The 26,604-nt window shown below is 42.3% G+C and overlaps 1 long non-coding RNA gene across 1 annotated transcript in view; it reads left to right on the plus strand.

Moving 5' to 3' along the window:
* LOC103177717 overlaps positions 1 to 26,604 on the plus strand; it is a 32,287-nt gene that overhangs the window by 993 nt on the left and 4,690 nt on the right. The window lies entirely within an intron of this gene.

The following is a 26,604-nucleotide window of genomic DNA, read 5'->3' on the forward strand; positions in this document are numbered from 1 at the left end:
TATAAAAAAAGGTTGACTTGTGAATGAAATTGAAACCCTCTGGTATTAAAGATGAGAGGTATTAAGGACAAGAATTAAGGTATATATATATTATATATATCATCAGTGAGTGCTTAAAATATAATACAAATTTACATTTGTAGAGCGTTTTTCATGTCAGGAGAACCTCCCAGGGTATGTAATGGTCCTGAGCTGGGGGTGAAAGCCGAGGAATGTGGAGAGGGGAAAGCTGTCACTTTTTCAAGACAGAGGTAGATAGATATTTGTTAGGTCAGGGTATTAAGGGATATGGGGCAAGGGCCTTTAATTGTACTTGAGGTACAGATCAGCCATGATCTCATAAAATGTCGGAACAGGCTCGAGGGGTTGAAAAGCCTACAACTGTTAGTATGTTTCTATGTTTCTATCAACACTTACTGTTCTGCCCTCACGTCAGCTAAATCATCCTTCCACTCCAAGACAATCTTGGAGGCCAAGGACAACCACAGGCTTCTCTTCTCCATCACCAACTGGCTCCTCCGCTCACCCTCTCACACCTCACCCATCCTCTCCTCCAATGCCAACTGTGAGGTGATGCTGGACGTCCTCAAAACCAAAGTCAAGGGGATCCACTCAGCTGCCTCTGCCATTCCGATCACTAAGCCCTCCCCATCTCCCCCTCACACTCCAGCCCCTACCCATCTTTCCCTCAACACCTTCAAACCTGTCTTCCCCTCCTCTTTCACCAACATAAACCACATGAAGCCCACCACCTGTTCCATCAAATCCATCCCTACCCCTATCCTTACCTCCCAGCTCCACCTCTTTGTCCCCTATTCATAGACATCATAAAGTTCTCCCTATCCACTGGCATTGTTCTCACCCTCTTTAAAATGGCCAACATCACTCCTATCCTTAGAAAAAACCTTCCTGGACCCATCCCTGTTCTCAAATTATTGCCCCATCTCTAACCTACCTTTCCTTTCCAAGGTTCTGGAATAAGTCGTTGCTTCCCAGCTTCACTTCTTCCTCTCCCACCACTCCCTTCATAAACCCCTCCAATCAGGTTTCTGTGCCACCCACAGCATAGAAACAGCTTTGGTCAAAGTGAGAAATGACATTTTGGCCATCTACGACCAGGCCTCCCTCTGCCTCCTTGTCCTCCTTGATCTCTCTGCTGCTGTTGATATTGTTGACCACTCTATCCTCCTCCACTGCCTCTCCTCCCACCACAACATTCATAATTCTGTCCTTGAATGGATCAGATCCTACCTGTCCCACTTTGTCCACTTCATCTCCACAAACGGTTTCTCCTCTAACTCCCGCACCATCTAGTGTGGCGTTCCTCAGGGCTCTGTTTTTGGTCCCCTTCTCTTCAATATCTATATGCTGCGTCTTGGTGACATTGCCGCAGACATGGGGTCATCGGATGTATGTGGATGACATCCAACTCTATCTCTCTGCCTCCACCTTCGACTCCAGGACCACTGCTCTCCTGACGGAATGTCTCTCAGACATGAAGCCCTGGATGAGAGCTAACTTTTGAATGGTAACAAGACCAAGGCTCTCCTGATTGCCACCCATCAGTGCCTCCACACCTCAGATGCTGACAGCATCACCATCCAAGGATGCACACTCCACCTCACTGAGTCAGTGCGAAACCTTGGTGTCTTGTTTGACCCTCAACTATACTTTCTACCCCTATATCCATGCCATGACTCGCTCTGCCTATTGCCACATGTGCAACATCGCCCGATTCCGCCGCCGTGTCACACGACAGGCCGCTGAGACGCACATAGATGCATTCATAACATTCAGGCTTGACTATGCAAACTCCTTGCTTGTCAGCTTCCCCAACTCCTCCCTCCACAGGCTGTATATCATCCGGAACTCTGCAGCCAGTGTCCTCTCCTGCACCAGGCTCCGTAACCCTACCACCTCCATTCTCGCCCGACTTCACTGGCTTCCCATCACACAGAGGATGCAGTTCAAGATCCTGGTCCTCGCCTTGAAACTCCTCCATGGTCTCACTCCCCCTACCTCTGCAACCTCCTAATCCCCTACCAACCTGCCTATTCCCTCCGCTCAGTGGGCTTCGGCCTGCTTCACATCTGCTGCCTCGCCCACCGTACTATTGTTGGGCTGGACTTTAGCCACTCTGCCCCCACCCTCTGGAACTCCATTCCACAGTCCCTCTGCCTCGCTCCCTCCCTTACCTCCTTAAAAGCCTCTCCTCTTCGACCATGCCTTTGATCACCCTCCATCTCCCCCTGCCCTCCACCCTCCCTGATCCTGACATCCTTGATGTTGCTATATTTCTTTGTTTCTATGACCAAAAGTGCAGTCAAACTGTTAGGTATTGAGATGGACTATGCGAGGGAGAGAGTTGGAAGGACTCCAGTATGAAGTTCCAGAGAATACTTAGACTCATATAACCTCTACAACCACCCCACCCTTACATCACCTCATTTTTGATCCACACCAAACACATTTGTAAACCCACAAGAACATAGAACAAGAGGACATAGGTTTAGAGTTGTGAAGGACAAATTTAAGACAGATACCCGGAAGTTTTATCTTTACACAGAAGTTAATCATTGACTGAAACAGGTTGCCAGGAAAGGTAGCAGAATTTAAAGTGCTTCACAGGATTCACTATAAAGTGTAATGACTGTGTGTGTATGGGAAGGGGGGTGGGGGTGGGTTGCAGGGTGGGTTTGTGGCAGATGCGGTATCAATGCAAGTTATTGTGAAAGCTTCTTGTTGAATTGGCACTTTGATCTGGAAATGATGTCTGATAGACATGGGTGAGCTATCACATTGGGAAGCTTCCATTGTTTTACACTCTGAACCCAGTGCCAGTTGCAGTACAACTAATAATATTGCAGTGATCTCCAGACCCTTTTATGTCATCTATGTTCATGTAATGGAATTTCAACCCCCAAGTCTGTGATTTTCAGCCCCGGTAAGCTATTGATGAAAACACAAAAAGAAGGTTTTCTGAAATGCCTCTGAACTCTTCATATTTGGAGATTACTGTCTGTAGAGGCATGCCATTTTAAGCCCATTGACTTTGAGACTTATATACTGAGGAACGAGAGCAAAGTGACCTGTGGCATATAGTTATAGTGAGTGATGAGCCCAGAGGTCTGAGGCCTTTCAGACAAAGTAAGCTTACGTCAATGTCAAGGACAAACTACCGTGATGACCTAGCTTACAAAATCTTCTTAAGAATAAGTGCTTGAGATTGCTTAAGTGTATCCATTTTTTGCTGCAGATTGGCTGAGATGTTGCAGTAAACCTCTGTAACTTTCATCTCTTTGGGATCTGAACTTTGGCTAAAGGTATTAATCTTTATCATGGGTAATTAAACGTGCTGTCATGATAAATTAGCAAGGTTATTATTTTACACACAGATGCTTCGAATTTGTTCATACACTTTGAAGTAAATGTGCACAAAGCTATTCTTTTTCAAGATCGTTTTTTCATTATTGATTTCAAGATCCTCTCACTCGTCTTCAAATCCCTTCATGCCCTGGCACCTACCTACCTCTCTGAACTGTTTACTCCCAAATCCACTACCCACCAAGCAAGGGAGAGTATCCTGTTTAATGATGTCACCAAGGGGGAGTCGAAGAACAACCCCAGGCTACTGTTTTCTACCACATCCCGACTCCTACATCCCCCCCGCCACCCCGCACAGGTCATCTCCTCCAACCTTCACTGCGAGGAGATGCTGGATTTCCTTGAATCCAAAATCAAGGGAATTCGCTTCACGGTCACTTCCCCTCCAACATCCACCCACCCCCACCCCCTCCCTCCCACACTCCAACTCCTACCCATCCTCCCCTACACACTTTTGTACCCGTTTCCCCATCCTCTGTCACCAAACTCATCCTATCCCTGAAACCCACCACCTGCTCCCTTGACCCCATCTCCACTCCACTCCTTATCTCCCAGCTCCACCTCCTTGCCCCACATATCACAGACATCGTCAACCTGTCCCTCTCCTCTGGCTCCATTCCCATTCCCTTAAAAACTGCCACCATCACTCCCACCTTGAAAAAACCCTCCCTTGATGCATCGCAGCTATCAAGCTACCGACCCATCTCCAACCTCCCCTTCCTGTCCAAGGTCCTCGAAACAGTTGTCGCCTCCCAGCTGTGCTCTTTCCTCTCCACCCATTCACTATTCGAAACCCTTCAGTCGGGTTTCCGTGCTGCCCATAGCACAGAAACTGCCCTGGTCAAGGTCACCAATGACATCCTGACCATCTGTGACCAGGGCTCCCTCTGCCTCCTCGTCCTCCTCGACCTAACGGCAGCATTCGATACGGTCGACCATGCTATCCTCCTCCACCGCTTGTCCTCCCACCTCAACCTTCAAGGCACTGTCCTTGAGTGGTTTAGGTCGGACCTCTCCCACCGTCTTCACTATGTTTCCATAAATGGCTTTTCCTCCACCCCCCGCACTTTCTTATGCGGTGTCCCTCAGGGCTCTGTCCTCGGTCCCCTCCGTTTCACCCTCTACATGCTCCCCCTTGGTGACATCATCCACAGACATGTGGTTAACTTCCACATGTATGCGGATGACACCCAACTCTACCTTTCCTCCTCTACCCTGTTTGACCCTGTGCTGTCCTTTCTCCCTCACATCCGCACCACAATTGGCACTGCCTTCCATCACCTCCGGAATATCGCCAGACTACGGCACTACCTCACCCCTCACGCTGCTGAAACTCTGGTCCATGCCTTTATCACCTCAAGGCTGGACTATGGGAACTCTCTCCTCGCCGGCCTTCCCGCCACCTCCCTCCACAAGCTGCAGGTCATTCAGAACTCTGCAGCTCGTGTACTGTCCCGCACCAGGCTTCGGGACCACATCACTCCCACCCTCGCTCGCTTCCACTGGCTCCCCATCCCCCAGAGGATCGATTTCAAGATCCTCATCCTCACCTACAAGGCCATTCACGGCCTTGCTCCCTCCTACCTCTCCGATCTACTATCCCCCTACCTACCTGCCCTCACCCTCCGTTCCTCTGGCTCCGGTCTGCTCCACATCCCCCGCCCCAACCGCCCTACCATCGGTGGCCGGGCCTTCAGCCTCTCAGCCCCTAGGCTTTGGAACTCTATACCCCAGTACCTTCGCCGCCTCCTCCCTTTCCTCCTTCAAGGCCGGTCTCAAGACCTTTCTCTTTGACCGTGCCTTCGGCTCCCCTCTCGACTCTCTACCCCCTCCTCGCTCCCTCCCTTCCCTCCCCTCACCCTGACCATTTCCCCCCTGTTCGGGTCCTGACCCAACTGTACAGTGCCTTGGGCCTTGGGACGTCCTCCCGACGTGAAAGGCGCTCTATAAATGGAATGTTGTTGTTGTTGTTGTTAATGGAATACCTGTCACCTTTATCCCTATTATTTCCTCATGTGGTTTGTCTTCCCCTTCGAATGGCCACATTAGTATCATTTCTTTGCTTGATCCCCACACAAGTTTTTTTTTACCCGCTTCAGCAATTTGTTCTCAGCTGGAAGACCACTTCTGCACTTATGCATAGAATCTGTTTGTGTCCGTCAGTAATGGGATCCATTCAGAATCATTTACTTGGAAGAGAATGTCAGTCACCTCTGCACTGGTCTCCGAATATAAAGTTATGAATTTGTCATTATTCTACATAGCCTGGTTCAGTAGCCACTCCTCACCTCTGAGTCAGAAGATTGTGGGTTCAAGCCCCAGGTCGAGACTCAAAATCACAGTTTAAGCAGACACTCCAATGGAGTGTTTGGGGCGGGGTGGGGGGTGGAGGTTGCAATGTTGAGATTTCATCTTTGGATGAGATGTTAAACCGAGATCCTGTCTACCTGTTCAGTTGGATGTTAAAAATTCCATGGTACTATTCGAAAAGAGAAGGGAGTTTCTCCTGGTGTCCTGGCCAACAATAAGCCTAAATAAAATTGCTCACTCACTCCATAACTGTTTGTGGGACATTGCTGTGCAGAACTGGCTGAAGCTTTTGCACACAATACACAGTCGATCTACTTTACATTATATCCTGTGAAACGTTTTGAGACATCTCTATGATGTGATAAGGTGCTATATCAAATGCAATGATTATTATTAGTTTATATTACAAGATGTGATGGCCTTCCAAGCTAAAACTAGATAGAATTTTGAAGCTTAGGGCCTTACTTTTCTTCTTCTGCCTTCCATTGTTCTCAAACTAAAATTGCAACTGCATAATTTAGTCTCAAATTTCTAATGTTAAATACAGGAAGATACTTGTTAGAAAACTTGGTAACTGTAGATATTGATAGCCATGCTCATGTCTACTCATTGAATCGGTGGTTGTTCCTTTGATGTGATATAGTTTCCAGTCATGCCTCAGTGATTCTATTTTTTATCAAAGTGAGGGCATCTCTCTACAGACTCATTCTACTGCTCCTTCACAGAACAAAAATAATAAATAATACATACAATTCGTATCCTCCCCAACCATCTCAAACATCTTTCAGTGTTTTAAAAATCCTTACTTTAGCCTTTCGATAATGAGTTCCTTTGAAGTGTAGCGACTGAGTCAATGGGCAAACACAGCAGGAATATCCACTAATAGCAATAGAGTGAATGGCCACAGATTGTTATCTATCTTTGATAAGTCAGATGTATCCTGGCAAGAACAAAAAGTCCCTGTCTTCTCTGAAGTAAATTAGTATCTTTAATGTTCGGATGAATCACTGGGTCAGGCAAATGGGAACTCAATTTGGCACCTCAGCTGAGAGATGGCACATCCAACAAAGTAGCTTTTCCTCCGTTTTACAGTGAGGTGTCACCCTAGGTTATGACCTTAGTTCCCGATATTCAGTTGAAACCAGCCTCCAGCACTAGAAGTGAGAACAATGCCAAGCTGACATCAGTAGAACCCCAATTGCTAAATACATGATAAGTGATTCATGATTATCTTTCTCTTCGAAGAAAGTTTGGAGTTCTCTGTCACTGGTAAAGATGGTGTTTCTGCCAAAGAAGTGGATGATTCCTCAGATCATATAATGCAGTCTTTAAATTGATTTTGGAAACCTGTGCCTGGCTGGTGCCAAGTGATAACATTTCTAATAAATATGTGCAGATTTTCTTTTCTGTGCTGCTTATCATTTCACTGGGCATTCAGAATATCATTCAAACTTGTGGAATGCATCATTCTTTTCAGAAGTGTAGAAATTAACAGCACTGTATATTGATACGTTTCCCCCACCCCTGTCAGTTGGAAGAGTTTTTTTGGTTCAGTGGGTAGATCTTGAACATATTTAGTCGAAGAATAAACAGAAATAGACACGTCTATTCTGAAATTAATCATAAGAATCCTTGCATTTGATAAAGCACCTATACCATAAACAAATCTTCAAGGGGAATTGTTGTAAAGTGAAGGGACAATCTATGTATGGGTAAACACAACAGGCAATTAAAGACAACAAAAACAGAAGTCACTGGGAACACTCAGCAGGTCAGGCAGCATCTATTGGAGAAAGGAAAGTTTTCTGTCAAAGGATTGCAACAAAACAGGGGAATAGAGGTGTTAATAATGTAAAACAAGTGGGGAGGGTGGGGTAGAATTGCAACAAGATAGGAGGACTGGAGAGAAAAGGTGTGTCTGGGACCCAAATGATGTTGTAATGGTCACAGAAGAGGGGGAGGGGGAAGGTGAGCTGTTATGGTCTGAAATTGTTGAAATCAATAATGAGGCCAGAGGGCTGTAAGGTAAATGATAAATGAGGTGCTGTTCCTCGAGCTTGCGCTGTGGTTCATTGGAACAGCGTAGGAGGGCGCTATATAAATCCAAGTTGTTGTTGTTGTAGGAGACTGTGGATGGAGAGGTCAGAGTGCGAGTGGGAGGGAGAGTTGAAGTGGCAAGAAACTGGAAGCTCAGGGTTGTGCTTGCGGACAGAATGGAGGTGTTCAGCAAATCGGTCACCCAATCTGTGTTTCATCTCTCCAATGTAGAGGAGACCACATCATGAGCAGAGAATGCAGTAAACTACATTGGTGGTAATACATGTAAATCACTGTCTCACTTGAAAACTCTGTTTGGGGCCCTGGTCAGTGGTATGGGAGGAGTGCAGCTGTTTTTTTTTCTCTGGTCTGCCTATTTTGTTGCAATTTCCCCCCACCCTTTTATTTTGCATCATCAAGACCTCTTTAACTCATCACCCCCTGTCCTCTACTCCATTTTCTCCTTTGTCTTTGTTGCCCTGCCTCCCCCCTCTCGTTAGCTCTTAAAAGCCTCTCTCTCCCAACATGCCCCAATTCTGACCAAGGGTCGTGGACCCAAAACGTTGAGTCACTTTCCTTTCTCCAGAGATGCTGCCTGACCTGCTGAGTGTTCCCAGATTTTGTTTCAGATTTCCAGCATCTGCAATATTTTGCCTTTTGTTTAGCCAATTAAAGATCTTATGATAATATTCAGAAAGAGAATTGGGTTTTCCCTTGCGCCCTAGCCAACAATCTCCCAAATAAAATTTGTTAATCACTGCATGACTATAGGACATTGCAGTTCATATATTAGCTGCTGAGTTTGCCTACAAATTTACAGCAGCACACAGAAGTGGAAATACATTGATGTGAATGGATGGTAACATTCCACACCCCTCAGTTTATAATCTGGCCAATGACCTTGCTAAACCCTACACCATAATTGCTCTGCATCTTTAAGACAGATCTTAGCTGCAACCTGCTCATATGGCTTCCTGTTGATACCCACTGAAATTAATAATAATCTGACAAAATATACAACAAAAGAAATACTCAAATATTCGGTCTAAAAACTGCAGCAGACAACTTTATTGATTTAATGTCATAACTTCAAAAGTAGAATAATAATCCTTGCATTTGATATAACACCTTATCACATCATTGAGACACCTCAAAGCACTTCACAGAACACATTGTAACATGGATTGACTGTGCATTTTGTGGGAAAGATGTGCAGCCAATTGCACACAGCAGTTTCACTGTTTCTGATGAATATCCCATGATTGGCATTACCACACATCCAAGAGCCCCATACCTAAATGGCTCCAGCAGTATTTTTGCATTGATCTATTTGATCTTTCATGGGTCTACATTGTCCTGGTCAAAATAGAGATAGATGCCCACAGCCAGTTTATTAAATAATAATAATAATCTTTGCATTTGATATAGCGCTTTTCACATCTTCAAAGCGCTTCACAGAATAGACTGTAAAGTGAATTAACTGTAAACTTGTGGGCGAAATGCGGCAGCCAATTGTGCACAGCAGTGTCCCACAAACAGTTGTGGATTGAAATGACCAATTCATTATTGTTTTTTATCTTTAGGGATTATTATCAGGCGTGTGGAGTTAGGAAACTTGCCCAAGGTTTCACCCTGCTGGGAATCGAACCCAGGTCTCTCACTTGCAAAGTGAGTGCTCTAACCACTGAGCTACAGGACTCCACATAGTGATGATCTCCAAACAACAACAACAAGATTTCATTTATAGAGCGCCTTTCATGTTGGGAGGACGTCCCAAAGCACTGGACAGTTGGGTCAAACACCAGCTCGTTGTCTTTTGTAATGTTCTATATTCACTAACTATGACAGAGCCTTAATATATTGCAATGTGCCATCTTCAAAAAAGTAACCTGAAAACCATTGATTGAAGAACTATGATCATCTCCCCTTTCTTCACGGCATCAAAGCTCCTCCATTGTTAAGTGCACCGAGACACTACCCCTTGAAGGGCGATATAAATGCAGGTTGTTGTTATGCAATCTTAAATTTCTTTAATCAACATCTAGCATGAATCCCAATTCAGTGATAGATGGTTATCACTTTTTCAAAGTAACTTTATTATGTATTTTCAAAACTTGGGGATGATACCGTTAATTACATTAGCTGAGCTGAGAGGTTTTGGAGAACATTTACCCATAGCTCCATTGCCCCTTCAGTATCTCCAGAATTGCTTCCTTTGCATTTCTTTATCTCAAGTCGTCCCTACCTTCAGCATAGATGATAGATTAGGTTTCTGATACTCATCACTCGCGGTCTTACAACTACAATATTTTTCCAAAGTCGCATTAAAGAAGGAAGATGGGCCCCACACAGTTTGGAGTTTCTTGTCCTATTTGTGCTGCTCTCCCTCTACAACTGAAGAGAGAGAGAAGCATTAAGCTCATTGATTTATTCATGGTTCAGAATCTGTCTTGCTGTGTCCTCTCTTTAATCTTAATTACCTATTCTATGGCATTAGTTTGTATTACGCAGGCTTTGTTCTTTGATCATCATAGACAAGTTCACTCATCACCCTGCACAGGGCAGAATTTTCACATCACTAATTAGTCTGACTGCATCTTTAATCTGAGAAAAGGTTAGCATTTGTGGTGGTTCTGAACTAATGCTTGCATTAAACTTCCCTCACCAAGTGGCAGCACACTCCCCCTGGTAATGACTTAATCAATACCAGATCCAAAACCAAACATTTCATATTAATAATCCTTTCATTTGATATAATGTCTTATGATGTCATAGAGACTTCACAAAGTGCTGCATCGGATATATTATAAAACGTGGTGTGACTGTGTATTTTGTGGGCAAACAATTTTGTTGTTAAAATTTGAAGCAAGGTATTTTTGTTTTGCTGTCATGTGCCTTAGAGGGGCTGCTAAATTGTCTCTTTTGTTTCATATTTAATTCTGCTGCTTGATCAGCCAAGGTGAGGTGAAATCCCAACTCTCCCCCTCAACATATATTACAATTTTGGCAATCAGCCTAGCCTGCTCAATTGTGTATTTTTGGCTGGGCAGAGAGAAAGAAAAGATTTCTACCCCTCCTCCACAGATCAAGTTTAGAAATAAATATTAAACAGAAAAAAACTCTAGTCAATTTTTTTTAAATCCTCGCTTAAAATGTTTGCAAATGGCAAATGATGTATCTGAAAAGGAGGAAACCACTTGCATGGAGGGACACCATGCCACATTCTGGGCAATTATATTTAACACTGACAGGAGATAAGAAACCCTGAAAATTTTACACCTATATCAAACTTGCAAGTGTGGCATTTTTATTAGCTGCAGATCTGGGTTGGTGCTGCAATGTGTAGATACCATACTTTAGATTTGAAGTTAAACTGAAGTCCTGTCTACCTATCCAAGAGGATGATAAAGAGCCCCTGACACTATTTGGAACAAGACATGAGTTTCTTTGGTGTTCTGGCCAACAATCCCTCAAATAAAACTTGATTATTCGACAACAACAAGTTACATTTATATAGAGCCCATCATCCAGTTCTGGAATGCCTAAGTGTGGCAGAACCTGACACTGAGCTGGGGGGATAGGGGAAGTGACTGTAGGTACTGTCGAAAAGGAAGGTCTTCAGGTATTATCCGGGGAATTATTTTTTAGTCAGTTGGGTGTCATGTGTGGAAACCCATCATCATACTTAAGAGTATCCAAACAAAACAATTCCAAGCATCCCACATACACATGGAAATTCACGAGATAAATTGTTGGAATGGAATGTGGATCTCTCCCTGGAGGGATGCATCCTGCTTACCTAATTTGGAATGTATTAGGTTGGCAAGAGTGTGCGTTGGGGTACTGCTGGAGTCTAACCAGATAAAACTGCATAGCTTTCCATTGATAGCACTGTCTGAAAATAGGGAAGTAGGGGGCAATGCAGAGGGACTGAGGGAGAGTGTTCCAAAATTTCAGAGCAAAATGAATGAAAGCCACCCATGGCGGACAGGAGGGGATGAAGCATAAGCAGGAGACCAGTCAGCTGAGTAGAAGAGGTGAGCTGTGAAATGGGAAGTGAACAAGCTTAAGAGGTAGGAAGGTCCAGGGGATGACGGGATTTGTACACAAGCGTGAGGATCTTGAAGCCAATCCATTCTATGTTAGGGAACTAATGGAGCCTGGCAAAAACTGATGTGATTGGGGTACACAGTTTAGTGCAGTTGAGTAGATGGGTGAGAGAGTTTTTAATTAGTTAGATGTTGTGAACAGTGGAGCTGGGGAGACTGGCAAGGAGAGCATTGGAATAATCAAAGCAGGAGATGACGAAAGCGTGGATGAGGGTTTCAGCTAATGTGCACAATAATAGAAATTTGCTATGCACACATTAGCAGCCAATTTGCATGTAGCAATGTTCAACAAGCAGTCATTCACTGCTTGGCTGCAGATGCACAGATTATTAATATTTTAAATCTGCTTCAAATTAACCTTACAGCCAACTAAAAATCCCATCTCCAAAATAGTTACAAGTAGAAAGACAATTGAAAGATTTTCAAGTGAAAAAGGTACAAGCGGTTTAAGATAGTTATAACAATAGAATACAAAATTACATTTGTATAGAGTCTTTCACATCAGGAGGACGTGATGCGTTTATGAAAAAAAATACAAATGAAGTATAGAAAATGGATAGAAATAAAATGATGGCAAGACATGTGCAGGTGAAGTCTTATTTATTGAATAGTTTGAGGTTAATATTCCAGTAGTGAAACTAATACAGGTAATAATAAAATAATAGTAATTCTTGCATTTGATACAGCACCTTTCACATCAGAAGCATGTCCCAAAGCGCTTCATAGGATATTCTCTAAAGTGCACTGATTGTATTTTGTGGGCAAATGTGGCAGCCAAATTGCACACAGCAATGTCTCGCAAACAGTCATGAAACAAATGACCAGTTTTATTTCGGGGATTGTTAGAATTATAGATTCATAGAATTATAGAATATTAAAGCACAGAAGGAAGCCATTCGGCCCATCATGCCTGTGCAGGCTCTTTGGAAGAGCTACCCGATCAGTTTCACTCCACTGTTCTATCCCCATATCGTTGCAAATGTTTCCTTTTCAAGTACCTATCCAATTCCCTTCTGAAAGTTATTATTGAATCTGTTTCCATGTCCCATTCAGGCAGTGCATTCCAGACTGTAACAACTCTGTAAAATAATTGCCAATTATCTTGAATTAATGTTCCTTGGTTACCGACACACCTGCCAGAGGAAACAGTTTCTCCCTATCTACTTTATCAAATCGATTTATTATTTTGAACACCTCTATTAAATCTCCCCTTAACATTCTAAAATATGAATAATAATTCTTGCAGTTAATATAGTGCCTTATCACATCTTTGAGACATCTCAAAGCGATTCACAGAATATACTGTAAAGTGAATTGATTCTATATTTTGTGGGTGAAACAGAGAACAATCCAAGTTTGTCTAGTCTCTCCACATAACTAAAGTCTTTCGTACCTGGTACTATTCTGTTAAATTTCCTCTACACTTTCTCCAAGCCCTTGATAGATACAATACTCCAACTGAGGCCTAACCAATGATTTATTAAAGTATAGCAGAGCTTCTTTGCTTTTGTACTTTAGGCCTCAATTTATAAATCCAAGGATGCCATATGTTTAGTTATCAGTTCTATCAACTTATCCTGCCACCTTCAAAGACCTGTGTATGTGAACACCCCTAGGTCTCTCTGTCTGCATTAAACTTCATCTGCCATGTGTCTGCCCACTTCACAGTCTGTCGATGTCCTCCTGAAGTCTGCTACTATCCTTCTCATCATTTACTATGTTCCGGAGTTTTATGTTGGCCAGGACATCAAGAGAAACTCCCTTTGCTACTCTAATGCATATCTTTCCATTGTAATATTACTGGGGGGAATATGCAACATAACACTATGTGTCCTGAAAATATACAGAGCTTGTCAGCCCAGAGCAATAGAAGCTTCTGTAGAACTGACACCAATTTAGAGTTAATGATATTTTACATATCTCTTGTATCTGTTGGCAACTGCTTGATAAAATGATGGGATGAAAAATGTGACATTTTGCAACAGAATCATTCCAATAAGTGTGGCATTTTTCACATTGATAAATAATACATAGAAGTTCTTAAAGAAATAAAAGAATTTCATGCAGCAAAAAGTTAATTTCAGTGCAAGGGAATCCAAAGCTCAAATTCCCTGTTTTTATTTTCATTGGTGAAACTATTTGTATTCAGGTTCAAAGTAGAGATGAATGATTCTTCAATTTTGGCAAGGCTGAAATAAAAATAACTTGTCTTGAAGTTGATTTTTGTCAGCTCAGTGTGCACAGAATTATAGGTTCAATTCCCAAAAGGCAGGTTACTCTTTAGACAAGAATAAGACCAACAAACAAAATCTTGATATTTCTTAACAAAAAAAATTATTTCCTTCATTAAAAGATGTAGAAGATGAATAACAGATGCTTTTAATTACTTCTGCAGTGACAGTCTCTAAGGATTAACTGTACAAGGTAATGGATGTTCGTGCCCCAGAAATGTTTTATTGGGCTGTGACTCAATGGTTTTCATCGCACAGTTGGATAGGGACAGGCTATACGTCATCCTTAGGCCAAGAGTGAGTGTCGATATAGTGGAACACTCTCAGCAGAACTACTAATGTTCTCCAGTCATGTATTGTGGTACGGTATGATCACAATTTTTGGACAGGTCTAACTTAAAATACCTTTAAAATAATTTGTTGGAATGCAACAACAACAATTTATATTTTGTGGTGCATTCATATTGGGGGAAAACAATCTCAGGGCAATTTACACAGACTGGGCAGGAGTCCAAGCTGGAAGGGAGCACGGAGGAGGAATAAGGCTAAAAATACAGGCAAAGCTAGGTCAAAGCAAAGTTGAAAAAAAAAGACACACTTGTTTTTCTATTAATCTTGTTTTCAAAAAAAATAGCATTGGGAAGGTGTTAAAGTTGATACTAGGGAGGATACTTGTGGCCAGGACATTGGACTCATTTAAAAAGCAGCTTGGTACTATGATGGGATGGTAGGGTGGGTGTTCTGGAAGGATTGAGATCAGATGGGCCAAAGAGACTTCTTCACCCAAACCAATCTTGTGATCTTGTGACCCCCTTGGAACTTTACTCAGACATCCAATCCAAGATAAGCAGCTCAGTGGAATTCCAGCAGGTCGGCTATGATAAATTCTCCAATTTGCGATTTGCAAATAATTTTGTGAATCTTGCATTTAGACTTCATTGCAATACTGCTCATTTCAATGAAAATTTATATTTCTTGTCACTCACACGAGCTAATGAAAATGAATAACATAGCACGTTTCTACAAGGCTTGTGGAAATAGCATTGGATGCAGAGAGGGGAGTGATGAATACATTGGGGTCTAATTTGTAGGTTGTGTTAACAACGTGTAAACACGTGTACAGAAATGCAGTAATTATATAATTAAGAAAACACTGGAAAAGATTATAGGTGATATCATTTTTAATTGTAGGCAACTGAAAATCCTTTTATATGCATTCATAAGTGGAGGGGTTTATCCCAGTGTCCTGGCCAATAATCCCCCAAATAATAAAATAATAATAATCCTTGCATTTGATATAGCACTTTTCACGTATTCTAGATATCTCAAAGATATCTCAAGACATTGTCATACATAATTCCAACAGTCTGGTGGTCCTCAGACAATACAATAGTCCAGGAAATCAAATAAACTTCTACCTTAGACAGAGGTTAAAGGTTTTCTGCATATGGTCCAGCTGTTGGAAATTTGTTTCTGTACCCAACAGCAAAACTCCAAATGAACAAATTAATTGGTACCTGAATCCAATTGAATAGTGCCTTATTCACACTTCCAAACACTAAACTGAGCTTCCTAGATTCTACAATAAAAAGGGTTCCGAGCAGCCACTCACAGGATGGAGCGTTCACAAAGCCCGACACTACCTTATGAACCTTATCACCTCTCACCCATTGTAGCTGTCAGATGAGAAGCTGCATGAACAAAGCTGTAGGCACATTGACTAAAGCCAGATTTTATTTTATACAGAGGCAACTTCTGAAGAGCAGTGTCAGAACATTTGAGGCTTTCCAAGGTGGCAATCACTAACGATTCCAAAATATCAGTTGAAAGCTTGAGAGTCTCCTCAGTAATTAGGAACATGGCTGTCAAAACTGCTGCCACTTGTTCTCTCTGAGGATTGAAACTCCACTTAATTTTAGCCCATAACACCATTTGGTTTTTCAAACAGACTTGTGGAAAGTTCTTGTGTTCATCATTTTTTAGTAGGTGATAACCTGGAAGCCTTTTTACTCCCCACAATCCTTAAAAAGAAACCAGCTTCCAAATTAATACTGAATGTAAGAATTTTCCACCATTCTGTGTGATCTTAAATTTTCAGATCAAATGGTCTTACAGGTAACAGTCAGTGAAACTTTAGCCTTCCCCTGCTGTGTTAGCAAAAAAAATGTGGTTCTATTATAGAAGTCACCATGTTGTGTGCTGTGCTGTACTTTTTTTCTGGTCAGCCGGGTGTCTGACACATGTGGAAATCCATCACCATAATTAAGAGTATGCAAACCAAGCTAAGATTTCCATGCATCTCAAATGCACATGGAAATCCCAGAGATAGATTATTTGAATGGATGCGCACTCTGTCCCTGGAGGGATACATTCTGCTTACCTAATTCCTGGAAAGTATTAAGCACAGGTTGGCAAGAGTTAAGGCTTGGGGGCCCCAGAGTGTGTGTTGGGGTACTACTGGAGTTTAACCAACTAAAACCATATAGCTTGCCAATGGCTAGTGGTGGATAATAGGTACAATGAACTCCCTGCGCGCTTCCCAGTGGGCAACACATCTCAGCATGAAATTCGTGAGAGCATTGCCACCATTTTCCTGCCCGCAGCTCGGGCACACATCGCTTCCCAGTGAGCAATGGTTCCACCAATTAGAGGTGCGGAGTTTTAGCAGCAGCTGTTTGCCTCTCTGCAGGCCAACCAAGATAGATTCCAGGCACTGGACGTACAAATATGTGTTCACAAACTCGGACTCCAGGTAACTCATTCCAGCTTTCTGTCACCCCAAGCCTCAGTGTTTCCTCATCAACTATCTGGTGGGCATCTGCCTTCAGCATGGTGGGCAGACTTTTATAGGACAGCTTGTGATGTGCCAGCCACCTTGACGTTCTTGAGGTCCAAGTCCAATGCCTTGTACCAGACTTACTCAGCACCAGCTGCTCAATCCAGGACCTCATGTGAGGGGCCTTGGCAAATAGACGTGCTGGCTGTGAAATCGACTCTGCCTCCAGGGTGCTTAGTGACAGGTCAGTGTAGGCTGGAGCCCTCCCTCTCCTGCAACCGCTTCCCGTGTTTGCCACAAATCCTCCTCGCTGCTTGATCTTGCACTTTGCAGATGGTTCGGAGGAAGTCTCTTCGCTGCATCCCCAGGAGCTCAGATAGGTAAAGGAGAACTGTTTACACACAGATCTTGTATGAGACAAGCTTGACCTGCTTTGAGACCTTGTTGTCCTTGAAGAGGGAGGAACATAACCAAAGTGCCCTTCACCCCTTCTCAGCACAGACCTTCAGGAAAGTGTCTCGGCTGATGTTGGTGTCCAACTGTGCTGGTTGAATTGTTGAGAAGAATTAGCACAGGTTTATATTATTGGTGTTTGATTGTGGGTGCTGTAAGCTGTATGTAAGTCTGAATTCAAGTCACTGCCACTTATCGGTGCTCCTCGCATAAAATGTCATGAAAGTATAAAACAGATTGACTTTACAAGTCAATAGTTTATTGATGAGTTCAAATTAGCAATAACTAAACAATTGTTAAATAAGAATATTAAAGGTTATGGAGATAAGCAGATAAATAGTATTAAAGTTTGATCGACTTAATGGAGGAAAAACCTACTCAAGAATCAAAGAACATACCTAAGAAGTTATAAAGACCCCAGTACAATTTTTTTTACAAAAATTGTTAATTATATACCTGGCAGAGTAGAAATGCAGTGTATATGATTGACAATATATTGTGAGTGTTCCAACACTTTTTGTAGGTGAACCTATTGAAAAGGAAAAAATGAATGCTAGAAAGTGGAAATGAAACCAAAAAAGATTTTTTATCTGTGTGGAAAAGGCAGCAGAATTGGGCTAAATAGATAACTTTTGCAGAGAGCCAGCACAGACTCAAGCAGCCAAATGGTCTATTCTATGGTCTCCTTCTGTATTCTAGTTCTATTGACAGGAGGTTGATTAACATCTGAAAACAGTAGGTTAACATTTTGGAGCTATGAAAGGTGTTCGGGTACTATACAAGGAAGAATGAACATTTCTAGCACAACAAAATACTCATCTCAAATTGGAGACTGTGCTCTCAGTTTTCTATCCCCTGAAGTGGCCGGAAAGTATGCTAATTTTATCAAAAATGTAGATGTGCATAAGAAATTCCAACATATTGAGAGCTCCTAGCTATTTGACAAATTATCCATCTTCAAAGCTACGTCTAAGCATTATTACTTTGCATAAACCCAAAGTGACAATCTTGAACCAAAAAGGAGGAAAGCACATTATAACAATAATCTTACCATCTCACATCACAGCATCAAGCTGCTTTTTAAATAATTCTAGTGCCCTGGTCTCAATCACATTTCCTGGCACCCTGTTCCATCCGTTTATCCATTTGCTTAAAGAAAAAACTTCCTGGTGTTGGTGCTGAAATTGTCCTTTGCAACTCTAAACCCATTGAACTGGGTTTACTTTTTCAATTCCATTTAAAATAATGACACAATCACTAGCATGTACCTAAATTCACCCTCACATCTTTGACATGATTTACAGTATATGCAAATGATTTCAGCCTATCTTTAATATGTTGAGGAACATTTGTCTTTCTCAGTTAATGGGCTATGGTGGTTTTAACAAAAGTACGTACACTTCCAATCGTGATGGCCTCTTTTCCCAGTATGCTCCAAGGTAGTTTAAGCTCCAGGGGCAGTATTTCATTTCAAATTGTGTAGCATTTGACTCGAGTTTATAGCATTTCAGTTGATATTATTGCTCAAATAAAATGTATTAGCCTTTTCTGTCTTAAAAAAAACATCTAAAGAAGTGACCGTGAGCTCTGACCTTTTCATTCAGCCACACAATCTCTTTCAAGGCAGATTGAGTGTCCTAAACAGGATTGAGATACAATCACATCCCGGAAGTTCTTTGGAAATCACCAGGCAAGGATAAGATATCCACTCATACTATTGTGCTGGAAATTTAGAATAAAACAAGGTTACTTCATACAGCAATCTCATTTCGTGTAAAACACATACTGAACATAATATTAATATAACACTAATAATAATAATTCCAGGCAGGGCGAAACTTTGGGCAAGTTTCTTTATTCCAGACACCTAATAATAATCCCTCCAAAAAACAAAACAATAATAAATTGGTCATTTTCGATCCACGACTGTTTGTGGGACACTGCTGTGCGCAATTGGCTGCCGCATTTCGCCTGCAAATATGCAGTCAATTCACTTTACAGCATATTCTGTGAAGTGCTTTGAGACGTCTAGAAGATGTGAAAAGCGCTATATCAAATGCAAGACTTATTATTATTAATAATGTTATTAAAAATTATACATTCATTTGATATAACATCTTTCACAGAGAGAGGATGTTTCAAAGCATATCACAGAATAATACTCTAAAACGTGACTGTGACTGCGTATTTTTGTAAGCGAACACAGTAGCCAACTTACATACAGCCATGACCCACAAACAGTACATACAGCCATGAAGTGAATGATAAATTTTATTTGGAAGACTGTTGGCCAGGACACCAGGAAAAACTCCCTTCTCAAGATCAGTGTTTAACATCACTTAACATCTCCTAACAGCACTTCCACCAATGGAGCACTGCACTTGCGAGTCAGTCTAGAGTTCAAAGTCCTGACTTGCAGTTTGAACCTACAACCTTTTAACTCAGAGGTGAAAGTGCTATAAACTGAGCCGTTGCACTCAATTCGGTATCCCATGAGGTGACACTCAACTATAATATTTCATAGAGACTTGATAGTGCACACTGTCCTTTCACCTTTGGACAGTTTTAATTCCATGAGATAAAGGCTAAAGTGATTAAGATTTGTTCCCTCTGTTGGCTCAGGAAATCCTACATGAAATAAGTTTGGCAGTCTGAACTAATGTTTCTATTGAGTGTGAATGCAGAGCAAGCAAATTGATGCCAATTGGAAATTTCATATTGGAACTTCAGGGAATTCTCTTCTTAAACTTAATTGTTTAGACAGAGTAAAAGGGAACCATGGCTCTCCATCTGGCTTGTGCCAAACAAGCAGTGGGAAGCTTGCCAGAAAGGGCTCTCAATGGCAAGTTGTGCGGTTTTAGCTAGTTAAACTCTAGACAATGCACACTCAAGACTTGGCTCATGCCAACCTGTACTTAATGCTCTCCAGAATTTGGTACATGGGGTGAATCCTTCCATGCATTCCATTCACAAAACAGGGAAATTTCCATGTGTAGGTGGCATACATATGTGGTCTGCTCCGGGACATACATACATATGTGATCAAGCGCTCCAGAGTGCTAACCCTTGTGAAGGGCACAATATAAATGCAAATTGACGTTGTTGCTTTGGATGCATACCTGACTGAACCAAGAAAAATCTGTTTGCGCTGCATTTATCAGCACACACCAGGATGATACTGGGTGAGAAAAGTAAAAAATATGTTTTATTCCCAGCATTGACACTTCTCGCACTGAGCGTAAAACCTGACAAGAAAATTAGCCAGATTAGCCTTTTTTTAGAAAACAAAATATTTCAGAACAGCAAAGTGAGTCATAAAGTGTGCAATTTTTGCCTCCTGGGAAAAATGAGTAATGTTTCTACCAAAGACGGTGTTAATGAGTCCAATGGCCTAATTAGCAGATGTTGAGGAAACAGTAAATGCCTGAGGGATAGAAAGAGGAAAAGGGGGAAGTTCTATGTATTCCAATCAGTTCCCATATCAGAGTAGAATAGTTTACTTTGTTGCCCTTGAGAATAAGCCACCATGCAAGGTGACTGTTCAAAAAATTTGCAGTGGGTGGACACATGCTTCTAAGTGAGTGACTGGCTGACTGGACTCGATATCCCTTCTACCTTGTTTGTGGAATATTGCTCTTTGCAAATTGGCAGCTGCATTCACCCACTCATGCACAAAAATAAATAGAAACATAGAAATCTATCGAGCAGAAGGAGGCCGTTTGGCACATCAATCCTGCACCGGCTCACAGAGCAAGGAGATCACTTCAATCCCACCTCACCGTCATATCCCCATACCTCTTCAAGCCCCTCTCTTTCATATGCCTGTCTGCTACCCTCTTGAAAGCCATAATGGACTCCACCTCCACCATCCTATTGAGCAGGGAGTTCCACACCCCAACAATTCTCTAGGTTGGGGGTCACCTCCCCACCCTCTACCCCATGCACCCCCACCCAGGTCAGAGTCAGGCTCGACCACTATTAAGCACTCTGAGATGCTACCCTGCGTGGAGGGTGCTGTATAAGTGCAAGTTGTTGTTATAGGTAAAAAAATCCTTCTAAGTTCTTCTTTTACTGTTCTTATTGTTATCTTGTAACTATGTCCCCTAGTTACTGACTCTCCTATCAATGGAAATAACGTCTCCCTTTTTTCCCCAACAATACCCCTTACAATTTTGTATACCTTCTCTGCTCCAATTAAAACAGACAACAACAACAACAACTTGGATTTATATAGCGCCCTCCATGCTGGATGGCATCTCAGAGAGCTTCAAGACCCTTCCTGTCTCTCCAATCCTTCTTCATTACCACAGCCCTTCATTCCAAAATCATTTCCATAAACCTCCTCTGTCCCCCTTCTAAGGCTTTCACATCTTTTCAGAAGTCAGGTGTCCAGAACTGAATGTAATGCTCCAGTTGCAGCTTAACCAATGATTAATACAAAGAGTATTGTTGCTTTACTTTTGTACTCTATGTTCCTGTGTATGAAACACAGCATACTTTAAGCTTTCTTTGCAGCCTTTGTCATTTGTGATGCCAATGATCTAGGTACCTGGACTCCCAAATCCCTTTAGTCCTTGCCTCCTTGCAAGATACTGCCATTCAGCATATATTGCCTTCCCTCATTTTTCCTACTAAAATGAATCTCCTCACATTTCCCTTCATTGAACTTAATTTGTCACTGATCAGCCAATCGCACTCATCTGCTTAAATACTCTTGCAGTCTCTTGCCATCCTAGCTTGGTATTTGAAAACTTTGATAACATAACCTCTACATCCAAGTCAAGGTCATTAACGTATATAGAACAGAGGCGAGGCCCCAAGACATATTCTGGGCACGCCACAACCTTCCTCCAAATGGAAAAACAGCCCTCTTTGCTTTCTAGCCTTCAACCACCCTTCAATCCAAGCTAACAACAACAATAACAATGCAATTATATTTGCAAAGTGCCTTTCACATCGGGAGGACTTACCAAGGTGCTGAACATTGATGGATCGGACAAGCCACCCCATTTCCCTATTCCATGTGTCTCAATAACAACAACAAAATTACATTTGTATAGTGCCTTTCATATTGGGAGGATGTCCCAAGGCACTGGACAGTCAGGGTTTTGGACCCCAGCTGGGGGTTGGGATTGGGGAGGGTGAAGGGCATGTGGTGAAGCAAGATGATCGAAAGCATGGTTGAAGAGGAGGGTCTGCACTGCATTGGAGTCTCAGCACAGTTAGTGAGTGCAAAGTTCTAATGTGGGGTTTTAACAATAACAACAACAAAATTATACTTGTAAAGCGCCTTTCGCATCAGGAGGATGTCCCAAGGAGCTGGATAGACAGAGTCACGGACACGAGCTGGGGGTCAGGGTGGGGAAAGGTGGAGGCAGATGGAGAAGCAGGAAGATAGAAAGCATGGTCGAAGAGGAGGGGCTTGAGATGGGTCTTGAAGAAGGCAAGGGAAGGGACAAGCCGGAGGGACTGCAGGATGGAGTTCCAGCAGGTGTGGGCAGAGTGGCAGAAGCCCCACCCACCGATTATGGGAACATGAAGCAGGCCGGAGCCCGCTGAGCGGAGGGAACGAGCAGGATGGTAGGGGGTTAGGAGGTCGCAGAGCTAGGTGGGAGCAAGACCATGAAGGGCTTTGAAAGTGAGGAACAGGATCTTGAACTGTATGCTCTGTGTCATGGGAAGCCAATGGAGTCAGGTGAGGATGGGGGTGATAGGGTCATGGAGACTGGTGCGGAAGAGGACCTGGGATGCAGAGTTCTGGATGATCTGCAGTCTATGGAAGGAGAAGTTGGGGAGACCGACAAGCAAGGAGTTTGCATAGTCAAGCCTTAATGTAATGAATGTATGTATGAATGTTTCGGCGACCTGCGATGTAGAGTCGAGCGATGTTTCGAAGGTGGGGGAAGGCAGAGGGGATCATGGCGCAGATGTGGGGTAGAAAGGATAGTTGAGGGTCAGATAAGTCACCAAGGTTCTGGACTGGCTTAGAAAGGTGGAGTGTTCATTCATGGATGGTGATGCTATCAGTGCCTGACAGCTTAAGTTTCTTCACCAATCTTCCATGCAGCACTTTATTAAATGATTCTTTGCCTTAATCTACATTTGCAGTTACTACTTCAAAGCACTATATTAAATTGGTGAATTAAATTACTCAAACAAGATCTGTCCTTCTCATGCTAGTCACTACACTTCATAGTAAAATCCTGTGAAACACTTTGAGACGTCTCAGCAACATGATAATGTGGTATATCGAGATGCAAGGTTTATTTATAATTGTTACATCTAAGCAATGCCCCATATAAGAAGCCTGCTGTTTGTAACTGAAGTAAACACTTGGAGCATATCTCTTTCTTTAACCTCAGTCATAAGGATAGAATGTGTTGCTCCACTTTCACTGCCACCTTACTCTAAAGTCTAGACCATCCTCTGGTGACTAATGGCTGTAAAAATGGGCCTTGGGATAAATTAAAATGCAATAGCAATAGAAACTTAGAAGTATAGGATTATTTCTGCACATTTGCCCATCATGACTGTGTCACCCCTTCTATCCAAATCACCACCTTTCCCTGTTCCATGTTTCTTAAGTTTCTTCACCAATCTTCCAAGGGGCATCTTATCAAATGCTTTTTGGAAATCCAAATATACATCCATATAGTATTGCTGTGATTTACATTTGCTGTTACTACTTCATAGAACTATATTAAATTGGTCAATTAAATTGCTCCAACAAGATTTGTTTTTTTCTATGTTGCCCTTTACCAACAGGAAATATTTGCCTTCACATAGAGTCCTTCTCAAAGCTCTGCACAAAGACAGGGGCTGATATTGAGCAAGGGAGGAGGGGGAGAAGGGAGGAGATCACAGCTGTGGTCGAAGATATAGGCTTTTAGGTAGGAATTAAAGACAGAGAGGGGATGAGGTTTAAGGATAGAGAGAAGGAGTTCTAGAGATTAACATCATAGATGCTGTATTGTAGATTCCATTTCCAGCCTCTTCCGCATACCTCTTAAGCATTTTTTTTGATGTTCAGCTGCACATTGTGTTGCCCTTTTGAATGATTCTACTGACCAGCCTTGATAGCCAATCTTGGTAACACGCCTAATTGTGTTGCTGTACAAAGAAAAGCAGTGCATGGATAACCTGTTTCAGGAGGTAATGTTGTGAATTATCCAAGCTACACACAGTCAAGTAGTTTGTGTTGTTGCATAACTTCATCATTATAGTCATAATCCCTGCATTTGATATAGTACCATTGGAACGTCATTGAAATGTCTGAAGTGCTTTACAGGAATTATCGTAGATTGTAATAACTGTATATTTGTAGGATAGTGTTGTCCAATAGAAACCACACTGACTAGTCACAGTTGTGACTAGGTTGACACCATTTTAGCTACAATGCACTGATTTTAGTAGTAAATGCCTTTCATGCACTCACCCAATACAGGTAAACCTACTTTGTTTGTATGTTTACATGTATATTTACTTAACAAACATCTACTTCACAAACATCTACCGTCATTCAGTGGGAAGCTAAGCAAACTTCTCTTTATTTTTCTTTCGCATGACTCGCCAGACTCACCCTTGCTCTCCATCCAGAACTCAGTTGGATATTGTTTTCCATTTGCCATGACATGTCCTGTCCTATTGGAGTTGATCATTGTTGGCTGGGCTTAATGTATTCTGCTGGCCTGGAGTGGTTATTCAGATTGGTCTACCTGACCACAATGGACAGCTCCCCTCTCCATACAATATTGCTGGTGTTTCCATGGTGCTGAAATCCAAGTTTTCACCTGTGTTATGAATTATTTTAGCAATTAACCAATAAGCAATAACCAAGGAGTTAAAGCACACACAATGATCCCAAAACACTCATACACACTGATTTTCCTCTTACCATTTTACCAACAAAAACACAAAAAGGTCAAAGTGCACATGCATACGCTGTACGAATATAAGTATTGAGATTGCATGCACATCGATAGTGTCTATTACACATTTTTCAGTTACACATTAACAACACAATTTCACCACATTTGGATCCCCAGTTCCCACATGTTAGTGGCTAACATATTCACAACAATCCTGTTGTAGGAGAATTCAGCAGTCAATTTTCACAGACCAATGTCCCATAAACTTGAAGCAAGTGATCAATTTTAACTGGGGGGATTGCTGGCCGGGACATCAGGAGAAACTCAGGGAGGTCTTTAATGTTGAACCTGAACAGGCAGAGAGAATTTCAGGAGGTCTCATCAGGTTTCACCTCCAACAATGAGGCAAACCTCTAGGATTGCATTACAGTGTCAGCCTGGGGTGTGTAAACTAGAAATCCTGATATTGCCTCTTGAAGAGAGGTGCTCTTCCTGTCTATCCTAACCCATGGTAAAATGAATGAGTAGATGTGAGGTTCTTCCATGTGTGAATGAGCCTGAATGGTATGATGATTTGCAAATCCCTGAAATTAACACAACTGGCATGTAATATCCTAAAAATCACATTTCATTCACAATTGAATTTTTGAGACGATACGGTTCGTGCACAAAGATGATGTGTAGTGTAATGATAGTGACTCCTTTCTCCTAATACAATTTTTTGTTGAGTGTAACTTTTCTCACAGTTTCTCTGAACGTGCTCATCTGTGTGTGACCAAGTTATCCCCTGAAGCCTTCATGATGAAACTGGAATCCATGGGAGTACATGACCAAATGTTGGATTTTATGTGGAATGTTTATTCCAGCTCCAAGATCTGGGAAAAGGTTGACACCCAAGGGCGGGGGTGGGGGGGTGAAGCAATGTTGGCTATTGTAACTTACCCTAATAGATGTATTCACAAATATATAGTCAATTCACTTTACACTTTATTCTGTGAAGTGCTTTGAGATGTCGAGAAGACGTGAAAAGCACTATATCAAATGTAATGATCATTATTATTATAATGACTTGTTGGATGGCACTGAGTGGGATGGAATTTGTATATCTGCGCCAGGTCTTCTAACAGGATTGTGGCATATCTGTTTGCGGATGATATTGTGCTGCTGGTGAACTCATCTGGGGACCTTCTGCACTCCACCCAACATATTAAACATTGGGCCAACTGGCCAATTTGTAAAGTCCAAATCAAGCAGTGAGGTGGAGTTGTGGCAAACACGGGAAGCAGCGGCAGGGAGGGAGGGCTCTGGCCGATACTGACCTGTCACTAAGCACCTTGGGCGTGGAGGCAGCTTCACACAGGCAGGTCTATTTGCCAAGTCCCCTCACATGACGACTTGGATTAAGCAGCTGGTGCTTAATAAGTCTGGTACATGAC

This window comes from Callorhinchus milii, unplaced genomic scaffold (assembly GCF_018977255.1).
Source record: "Callorhinchus milii isolate IMCB2004 unplaced genomic scaffold, IMCB_Cmil_1.0 Scaffold1, whole genome shotgun sequence".
NCBI classification, from domain to species: Eukaryota; Metazoa; Chordata; class Chondrichthyes; order Chimaeriformes; family Callorhinchidae; genus Callorhinchus; species Callorhinchus milii.